Source organism: Terrapene carolina, unplaced genomic scaffold (genome assembly GCF_002925995.2).
Source record: "Terrapene carolina triunguis isolate 2854851 unplaced genomic scaffold, T_m_triunguis-2.0 Scaffold68, whole genome shotgun sequence".
NCBI lineage: Eukaryota > Metazoa > Chordata > Testudines > Emydidae > Terrapene > Terrapene triunguis.
The window spans coordinates 77,244,622-77,255,536 of record NW_020664419.1 but is presented as its reverse complement, the minus strand read 5'-3'; the positions used below and the strand labels follow the sequence as shown (position 1 = coordinate 77,255,536).

At 41.8% G+C, this 10,915-nt stretch overlaps 1 protein-coding gene across 1 annotated transcript in view; it reads right to left on the bottom strand.

Moving 5' to 3' along the window:
* Positions 1 to 10,546, bottom strand: part of ELK3 (ETS transcription factor ELK3) — a 59,417-nt gene extending 48,871 nt beyond the window's left edge. The window contains exon 1 of the mRNA XM_024197957.2: positions 10,148 to 10,546. The gene's annotated coding sequence lies outside the window, so the exon portion shown is untranslated. The remainder of the gene's footprint in view (positions 1 to 10,147) is intronic.
* Positions 10,547 to 10,915: the final 369 nt, after the last annotated feature.

Sequence of the window (10,915 nt, the reverse complement as noted above, 5' to 3'; positions counted from 1 at the left end):
GGTGGAAGTTTTGCCTAGGGCATGAAACTTCCTTGCACCGGCCCTGCCAGGAAGACCTTTGGCCTCTGTAGGGTAGGGGCAGGCATAGGAGTGTCAGGATCTCCTCCAGTCCCACTAAGGGCTGCACTAGCAAACACTTTATCATGTGCTTAACTTAAAGCATGCAAGTAGTCCCATGACTTTAATAGGAGTACTCACATACTCAGAGTTAAGTATGTGTTCAAATACAGTTGCAAAGCAATTTGTGGCCTGCAGAAGGATTCCTTCTCCCTCATCTCAGGAAGAGAGTTAGCCATATCTCTGGGGCACCTCTTACTTACTGCTGTTGATTAAATTTGGGGGGCAAAAGAGGAGCACTTTCTGTGCTGGGAGTTTGCCATCGAGTTTGATAGGACTCTGAGCTGGTTGCTGTGTTTTGAAATCTAGACTTGGTTGTTGACTGTCCTGCTAAATTGCCCTGCAGTTAGGTAAATTAGTGCCTCCTTTCTAGCAGGGGCTCTTAGAAGTGAGAGCAGTGCAGTTTTTAACTGGATAGGGCAGTGATAAGAGGTGACTGAGAGAGAGGGGTTGAGTCACCCATTCTAGCTGTGTTTGGGGCCCAGTCTTTAAAAAGCATGCAGGCTCCAGTGGCTGGTGAGATGAAGGCAGCTTCAACACTAAGGGAGTTCACCAGTGGAGGAAGGCAGGGCTGCATGGTTGTTTTATTTTCCCCTTTCCTTAACTTGCAGGTACTCTACAACAGTGGTTCTCAACTGGGGGTATGTGTACCTCTGGGGTACACAGAGATCTTCTAGGGGATACATCAACTCATCTAGATCTTTGCCTAGTTTTACAACAGGCTACATAAAAAGCACTAGCGAAGTCAGTACAAACTAAAATTTCATACAGACAAAATGAGAAAGTAAGCAATTTTTCAGTAATAGTGTGCTATGAGACGTCTATATTTTTATGTCTGATTTTGTAAGCACGTAGTTTTTAAGTGAGGTGAACTTGACATGCACAAGACAAATCAGATTCCTGAAAGGGTACAGTAGTCTGGAAAGGTTGAGAACTACTGCTCTACAAGGAAGAACCTGCCATGGGATGGAAAATGGCATGTCACCAACACCACCACTTGCTCTTTCTCTCTCCCTGCATCTGTGGGGTCCCCCATCAGACAGGCATCCTAATCCTGGAAGCTTCCACCCAGGCCCTGGCTTTGACCTACTGGGACTGAGGCCTGCATGTCCCTATTGATGAAAGTCTGACAGGGGAATGACTGTGTGCGAGAGGTGTCTGTTGGTGGAGTCCCTCGGGAAACAGGTAAGAAGAGCTGCAGGAGGGGGTGCCTCATCAGTGTAGCATCCAGGAGTGTGAGGACTTCATCGACAGGACACACTTGGAAACATCTAGGATGGAGGATGTTAGCCAACTACAGATGACTACACCAGCACCAGAGGAAGAAGGAAAACTGGGGCTGTATAGGGAGGAGACTGGCTACTGGCCACCTTGAGTAATAGACAGTGCTTCACCCCCACCCACGTCCATTGAGGTGAAGGAACTGTACATCGTACTGGCAACAGGACACAAGGAGCAGACTTCAATGGCTGAGGAGGAGGAGCCACCTGCCCCCAAAGCTGGGAGGCTCACAGTCACCCCACCCAGGAGGAGTAGGTGTAGGGTGTTGGTGGCTGGGGATTCCCTTCTGAAGGAGACGGAGGCATCCATCTGCTGACCTTACATGATTTCTGCGAAGGTGTGCTGCCTGCCTGCAACCCACATCTGAGACGTTACGGAAAGGTTGCTGAGGCTCATCCGTCCCTCTGACCACTATCCAGTGTTACTCGTCCATATGAGCACTAATGATACTGCTAAGTATGACCCTGAGCACAGGACTCCAGAAGCAAGAGTGAAGGCATGCAGATTGTGTTCTCATCCATCCTCCCGATGGAGAGTAAGGGCCCAGGCAGGGACACACACATCCTACAGATGAATTCATGGCTATGCAGATGTTATTGATAAGAGGGCTCTGGCTTCCTCAACCATGGGATGCTGCTCTGGGAAGAGGGTCTGCTGGGATGAGATGGGGTCCACTTGACCAAGAAGGGGAAGAGCATCTTCGTGCACAGACTCACCAACCTAGTGAGGAAGTTTTAAACTAGGTTCAAAGGGGGCAGGGGACAAAAGCCCACAGGTAAACATAAAAAAAGGCGACCTTAACGGAGAGTTAGATGTTGGGGGGAGAGGGAGGATGGAAAATTAAAATAGGGTCGTAAAAGAAACAAGAGGAACATCAGCAGAGGAATTTCCTCAACATCTTAGATGTACAAATGCAAAGAAAATAAACAGGAAGAACTGAAAATATTAGTATATAAGCTAAATTATGTCTTAATTGGTGTCACAGAGACTTGGTGGGATAAGTTCCATGACTGGAATATTGTTATAGAAGAGTATAGCTTGTATAGGAAGGACAGGCAGGATAAAAAGAGAGAAGGTGTTGCATGATACATCAAGAATATGAGCTTGTTCAGAAATTCAGAAGGAGGTCAGAGCAGACCAATTGATGTCTCTGGGTAAAGACGAAAGAGGTAAAAAGTAGGGGTGACATCATCGTAGAGAGTCTGCTAAAGAGCACCAAGTAACAGAAATATCCCAAACACAAGATCCAGTAGTAATGGGGGACTTTAACTACCCAGGCATCTTTTGGAAAAGTAATATGGCAAAACGCGGAACTTCCAATAAGTTCTTGAAATGTATTGGGGACAACTTTTTGTTTCAGAAAGTGGAAGTAGTAACCTGGGGGTCAGCCATTTTATACATGATTCTGACCAACAGGAAGGAATTGGTAGCAATTTGGAGTGAAAGTGCCCATGAAATGATGGATTTCATGATTATAAGAAAAGGAAGGAGTAAGAGCAGCAAAATAAGGACAACAGACTTTTAAAAAAGCAGACTTTAACAGAGAACTGGTAGGTAAGGTCCCATGGAAAGAAAATCTAAGAGAAAACAGAGTTGAGGAAAGCTGGCAGTTGCTCACTGAAATAATATTAAAGGCACAACCGCAAACTATCCAGATGCAAAGGAAAGATAGGAAGAATTGTAAGAGGCCAACATGGCTGTAACGAGCCCTTTAATGACATAAAAATCAAAAAAGAATCCTACAAAAAGTGGAAACATGGACAAATGGCTAAGGAGGAGTGTAAAAAACAAATAGCACAAGCACATAGAGACAAAATCAGAAAGGCTAAGGCACAAAATGAATTACATTTAGCAAGGAACAAAAAAGGCAATAAGAAGAGGTTCTTTAAATACATTAGGAGCAAGAGAAAGACAAAGGAAAGTGTAGGTCCTCTACTTAGCAGGAAAGAGAGCTCATAACTGATGACATCAAGATGGCTGAGGTGTTTAATGCCAATTTTGTTTCAGTCTTCACTAACAAGGTTAACGGTGACCAGATACACAACACAATTAATATTAAAAACAAGGGGAAAGGCACACAAGCCAAAATAGGGAAAGAATAGGTTAAAGAATATTTAGATAAGTTAGAAGTATTCAAGTTATCAAAGCCTGATTAAATTCATCCTAGGCTACTTAAGGAACTAAGTGAAGCAATCTCAAAACCATTAGCAATTATCTTTGAGAACTCATGAAGGACGGGTGAGGTCCCAGAGGACTGGAGAAGGGTAAACATAAAAAGGGAGAACAAAGAGGACCGAAAGGAAATAGGTCAGTCTGACTTCAATACCTGGAAAGATACTGGAACAAATTATTAAACAATTTGTAAGCAAGCGTGGCTACGCAGGCTTAGCCTGGGGCACAGAATCTAGTCCCTAGTTAACTTTTTTCACACAGTTTATGGATATACCTCCTTGAAGTATGTAAGTATCAGTCTATGATAAAGCAGACTGCAAAAGCATCGGTAATGCTAGTGGGTCAAAATCAGATATGGTATTAACAGGTGTAACTCCACTGGAATTGATAAAAATGACTTCAGTGAAGTTCTACCTGCTTACACCAGGGTTATACTTGGGCCATTTTGTTCTTAAGTACATCATTTAAGTTAAAGCTGCTACTGAAGTATGTAGTTTTAGAATCGACTGGGAGATACTGGCCATCTCTATTACAGAAGCTGAATAGACCAACAATTTCAGGATAGATTTCTCAAAAACAACAAGGAGTCTGGTGGCACCTTAAAGACTAACAGATTTATTTGGGCATAAGCTTTCGTGGATAAAAAACCTCACTTCTTCAGATGCATGGAGTGAAAGTTACAGATGCAGGCATTATATAATGACACACAAAGAGAAGGGAGTACCTCACAAGTGGAGAACCAGTGTTGACAGGGCCAATTCGATCAGGGTGGATGTAGATGAGGAGGTGTCAATTCCAGGAGAGGCAAACTGCTTTTGTAATGAGCCAGCCACTCCCAGTCCCCATTCAAGCCCAAATTAATGGTGTTAAATTTGCAAATGAATTTTAGTTCTGCTGTTTCTCTTTGAAGTCTGTTTCTGAAGTGTTTTTGTTCAACAAGAGTTACTTTTAAATCTGTTATAGAATGTCCAGGGAGGTTGAAGTGTTCACCTACTGGCTTTTGTATGTTACCATTCCTGATGTCCGATTTGTGTCCATTTATTTTTTTACGTAGGGACTGTCCGGTTTGGCCAATGTACATGGCAGAGGGGCATTGCTGGCACATGATGGCATATATAACATTAGTAGACGTGCAGGTGAATGAGCCCTTGATGGTGTGGCTGATAGATTTCTGAATTGCATGTCCCACTATAATAATTTTAAAAATCAGAACTTCACTAGAACACATGGGGTACATATACTGGCATTATATGATCCTGAAATAATCAGTAGTCAGTGGGACAGTGATGTTATTGAATGTAGTGCTTGTTACAGGAATTTTTTTTTGTTATATTGCTTAGAAAAACAACAGAAGTATTTTCCAAAAATGGATCCAAGCTAAAATCTATTTTCAAAGATAAACCATTTAAAAACTTTAATTATGGAGAAGTTACCATTAGATATAAAAATGTAAACATAACCATTTAAGTAAATGCTGAACAAAGACCAATATGCATATTGTTTTAGGAAAGTACACACACAAGGTATACTGTGTGTCTCATCTGGTTTGTTTCCATACATTTACCATTTTATTTTTGTGTGTAGTGAGCTGGACTTTCTGTTCCTACTTCCCAACATTCAGCTACAAATCATGACTAATTCTTAAATCATACATAATTCAACAAAATACTTCAACATGAGAACAGATATGTTCAGTCTTTCAAGAACTCTCAACAGTCTCAAGAATATTAGCTGATTCATTAAACAAGCTACAGACCAAGAAAACATCTGCCTAATGATTCAGGGTTATATGATTCCTTACTGTGGAAAACAGTGAGGAAAAACTCCATAGAAAATTACGACTACAAATCAGTAGTGGGACCTACAGAACAGTGTTTTCAAAAGTACATTAGCAGCAGCCTGTTGTAATTGCCATTGGGTGTGGTCACAAAAGACATGTAGCAGTTGAAAACCAGCAGAAATCTTGTTGGAACTGGCACATAATAGACCTATGTCCTGGACTCAATCTGGTGGCTCTAACAGAAATTCAGAAGTCAATATTCAGACGCAAAGTAGATTGGAATAAAACCACCATAGGAAGGCTATAATCAGTCCAGATTTCAAACACATCCAATAAGTCATGCCTTTATGTGATGGACTGGTTGATCAAACAAGTCTTTTCCATCTCTAGTTTATCTTATTCTGTGACACAGGACTCTTTGGCCCACAAATGACCACAAATGGGTATTCAAACTTCTTAATGATTTATCACTAACATGTATTGCCAACTGATTAAGGCAGGCTTAGCTTAGGGTCCCTTTTCCTTAGGAAATTACACTTTCTACAGATAACATGCATCATAAACAACTGTGTACTAGGCTTCCTCCTCTGTTCGCAAACACCACAATCCCCTTTTTCATCAGTAGCCAAATCTTGAGTTACTTGAAAGTCTACTGCTTTTCATTCTCCTGAAACTGGCATGACATCATGTAACTGCATTTCCCACAGCTAAGAATCTGCACCCATATTTTTCATGCATCTTCGTTACTTAGCTTCCCTACACATGATGCATTGTATGGGAGCATATGGCCCTTAGCTACTGCCTGGGGCTCAATGCATCTGTGTGAACCAACAAATTAATGTATCATTTTCATTGTATAATAATTCTCTCATAACAAAAAACATTTAAATTCTGTTGTACCTCAATATCAGGTTTATAAAATCACTTGATTGCTATTACCCCCCTATAACACTCCTCCATCCCACATACACTCCCTGAGTTGGCATCCATTCCAAAAATGGGATTACAAGGTGAGTGTACAGCTGACACGATCAAATTTACTGTATAAAGAAAGACAAAACTTCAGCCTTTGAAGTAAAATACTTACTTTGTAATCATGACTTAAGTTAAATGAAATACCATCAACTGAGTGGAGTAAAGCACACTATGAATCAGTGAGTAGTAAGTCTCTCTAATGATTGAAAGTAAAACTGATTGTATCTCTAGAAGTAAAGAATAGGTAGGTGTGTGTAGTGTTTTGTAAACTTATTTATAAGGAGGATTATTTATTTTATTTATTTGAGATTGTGCTATTTGTCTTGGTCTACTACATGTAAGTGATAATGTGACATAATAAGGGTACATGGATTCCCAGGGTGTAAACATTTTTTTTTTTACATGGTACGGCTCTTGGAAATGTTTCAGTTTATAAATACTCTCAGAAAAACCAAATGTATGCAACTCTGATAGTAGAAATATTAGGTAAATATAAAATGAATAATCATTGTAGGTAATGATCTATACTTTTTTCTTAATCACTTTTTTATTTTACAATCAAAATATTTAAGGAATGAGATAATATTTATAATATATACATATACAAAGCATTTTTATAATTTAAGGGGAATTGCATTATTCATGAGTGGAAGAAAATAAAATTTGGACTTTTTCTCCCCACACTTGAGTCAATGTATTTTATTTATAAAACACTTGTGGATTGTGCTTTACTGTTTAATTCAAATATGTAGTACATACAACTGATATATTATTATTTTCATGTACATCATTATGAAGGCATCAAGATGTTTTTACTTATTCTGAATTAAATGAAATTCATATAATTAACATATACTCTACATATGTGTAGTCTATATAGATGCAACAGATGGGATTTTGAAATTCCAACAATGTTTACATAACCCTGCTAATTAAACTAGAGTGTAAATTTAACAAACAGAGTTCATGTTTAATGTTAGGGACAGTCTAATAGGACTTTTGGTGTCACAGAATATTCACTGGATTATAACTTGAATTTTTTGGTTCCTACCCAATAGACTTTGAAATATTAAATGTTCCCAGTAATATGATTATCTCTTGAAAACTCAGATTTTCACAGAAAGATGAACTCTCTGAAAAGAGAAATAACACTTACTGTCTGAAGATCATCTTTGATATCTGACCAGGAATTAGGCATTTTCTATGTTTAATATATCTCATCTCTAAAGTTCTTGTATGACCGCGTATGAAATGAATGTGTGTCTCACTCTGGCTGTAGTGTGCAGTAATCCACCAATGAAATTGCTTTGCAATGTGGCATTGGTCAAAAAGCTCTTCTATACAGAAAAACTTAGCACAGGATGAACACAGAAAGTAAAGGAAATGCTGAGGATCATCTCAGGTAAAGACGTGTTATTATTTCTTCATTCAATCATCATATTTTTGCACAGTATTTAGTAGCTAAAAGGTGTCAAATTAAGTCTTTCATGGCATTACCATGTTTATCATATATATTTTTCTTTTACACGCTTTTTGCTTTTTGGATATTTCTTATGTCAGAAAACGTGTCTAAAACTTAATTTTTTTGGTATATTCTTTGTTTGCTCCATGCTCCCTTTGTACAACTTCTTACTTTAAATTAGACAGTAAGCATTTTTGGGGGCAGGGAGAATATCTTTCTGTGTGTGCAATAGGGCACCAATTTTGAATAGAGCCTTTGTGCCCTACTGCAGAAGACATAAATAATAATAAAGCCACTTTACAAACCACATAAGTTGAAAGGCATAAGCATGAATTAGATGTCAATTTAAAATTAACCAAATAAAGTGACAGTGCAACAAGATTCTGTCCTTTTGTTCACTCACCACAGTTCTAATGTACCCATCACCATAGTGTCCTAGCACCTACCAGCAAGAGTGTAATTTTTATCTGAAAAAATCTATGCAAATCCATAAGATCATCATAGATGTCTGGAACATGTTTAGCTAAGTACAACCTCCAAAATATCCCCTTTTTCATACAAACCCTCCCACAACTATCAAATATTTGTAAATTACATTTATGCTTAAAGTTCTGAAACTAACCAAGATTTTGCAAAAGCAAAATATTAGATGAGTAATGCCTTTTTGTTAGAAATTAAAATGACACCACTGCCTTTTTTTAAAAGTTGAAGACCCCATGATTGAAAAGATGCTGCATTGAATAAACTGGTCTGAGTCTTATACCCCTAAGTAAATAAAGATGTAACTTGTCTCCCTTTCAACTGCAGTGGTAGAAAAGCTGACAGGGCTTCACAAAACCCTCCTGTGTTAGGGAACGGAAACTCCTAATGAGATTAGTTGGTGTGTGTGCAGACATTACTTAGCCATGACTAAATGGGCTCTCTTCCTGCAGCCAGTGGAAAATTCAGGGAACTTTTTCCCCCTGCAGCATCAGAGTCCCTCTAACCTTCAGCAAAGCCAGATCCAAAAACAACTCTCCACTTTCTTTCTTTCTCCCCCCGCAGCCTCGGTGAAATGTATCAAAATGGGCCAGAAGGGCTTTTGGGGAGGGGGGACCTAAGAGAGAGGGGGAGGGCAGAGAGGGGAACTCTGAAGACTACAAAGGAAACTGTAAAAAGAGCAAACACATAAACCTGAGAAGGAGAAAACCACAGAGTTTCTTTGTGAGCTGCAGTGACTCATTTTCAAGATGTTGTCTGCTGCCAGTTTCAAACCGGAAGCGCATGGCAATTAGTCTTGCTGTTTCCAGACAAGCCTGAAACTCTCCCGACACTTTTTTTTAAATCCCCCCTTTCCAGTTTCTGCAAGAACCCTCCTCCCCACCCAGCCCCCTTCACCCCTTGCAGGGGCGGCGGGGATCGGCACACGCTGCCCCAGCGCCCGGGCGTGTTGACAAACACCCAGACCCCTCCCCCAGTCACTATTATGATTATTTTAATTTTAAAAATGGCCCACGTGGCCCTGCAATTGGGACGCCCCTGGGCAGCGAGTGAATGCAAAGCGCACCCCAAAGGGCTTCCTGGGCAGTCAGTTATTTCTGTCTCTGATTTATGCTCCCTCCCCAGAGAGCCCTGGCAGATGGTGGCCCCCTGCCTCTCGTCCCAGGCAGACCCTGACCCCTTTCCCCCCCCCAACTTCTCTTTCCCCTTGTAGAGCACTCGCCCCTCATCTCCTTCCCCTTTTAGACGGGCAACTATTCCTCGTCTCCTCTCTCCCTTCCCCAGCCGGGGCAGGCAGTGCCCCCCTGAACCCCGAGTCAGACCGTCACTCCTCTGTCCCCAGACAAGGCAGTGACTCCCCCTTGTTCCCCCCAGACAAGCAGTGACACCCCCTTGCTCCCCTCAGGCAAGGCAGTGACACCCCCCCTTGCTCCCCTCAGGCAGGCAGTGACACCCCCCCTTGCTCCCCTCAGGCAGGCAGGCCCCCGCCGTGCTGCCAGGTCTCCCTCGCGGGGCTCCGGGCCCTGCCCCCCGAGTTACCACCAGACATTTAGAGTAAATAGTTTGCTCTGGGTTCCTGCCACTCGTTCCCTTGCACGGACTGCCCGAGAAGCTGATGTCCCCACACCCAACCCGGGCCCCTTCCAGCCACATTGTCCTTTATCAGCAGATTAAAGGCCAGAAGGGAAACACTCTGTGTGGTGCCTGTGGGAAGAGCAGCCCCCTGCCCCCTTGGGCCCCGCAGCGCAGCTGCATTCATTCTCCTATTTGCCCGTCTCTTAAAGCCTGTCTGTCTCCCCTTTGCTCTCATTCCCTGCCACCTTCCCAAGCCCCCAAAACTTTGCAATACTTAGCCCGAGCTCAGAAGCACTTTTACATACCCAGAGCCTGGTGGACTTTTCCAATCTCTCCTTGTAGTTTAAAGGGAGCTGGGTAAAATCCCCTGGTTTTCCATGCTGACAGTCTTCTGCAAGCGCTCTGTTGCTCTTGTAATGAGATCCTGGTTTTTTTCTTTTTCTTTTTTTTTTTTTTTTTCTTGGTTGGTGTGTATGTGTGTGTGAGAGCAGGAAGTTGGAGCAGTCAGACAGAGAGCCGGCTCACTTCCTTTCCTGCATTATTCCCCAGGCGGTTTGCAGTCTGTGTAAACAGGCTTTTCCTCCCCTCTCCCCTCTCTCTGGCCGCTGATGTGCAGCATTGCTGTAATATAAGACACACACATAGTAAAATGGTAACGGTAACTACACACACACATACACACACACAAGGAGCTCCAGCAGCTCCCTCTGACCTCCACCTCTTCCTGTTCTACACCCCAGGGGAGGAGCTTCAAACAAGCTCAACAAACTGGCCCGTGAACAGCCTCTACTAAGAGCATAAGGTGGCTTTGCAAAATAATCAGCTTTTCCAAAAACAGTGGCTCAGAGCTGTTAAAGATGAACACGACCATGTTAATATTATTTATTAGTAATTATTACCACTTGTTAAGCATCAATAGTGCATTGAGCACCCTACAAGACACTGAGGAGACATGGTATTTGTCCCAAGAAATGTGCAGTCTCCAGATTTGATCTTCAAAGCACTGAGCACCCTCAACTTCTATTGATTTCAGTGGCAGCGTCAGAGTATTCGGCACCTTGGAAGAGGTGCTG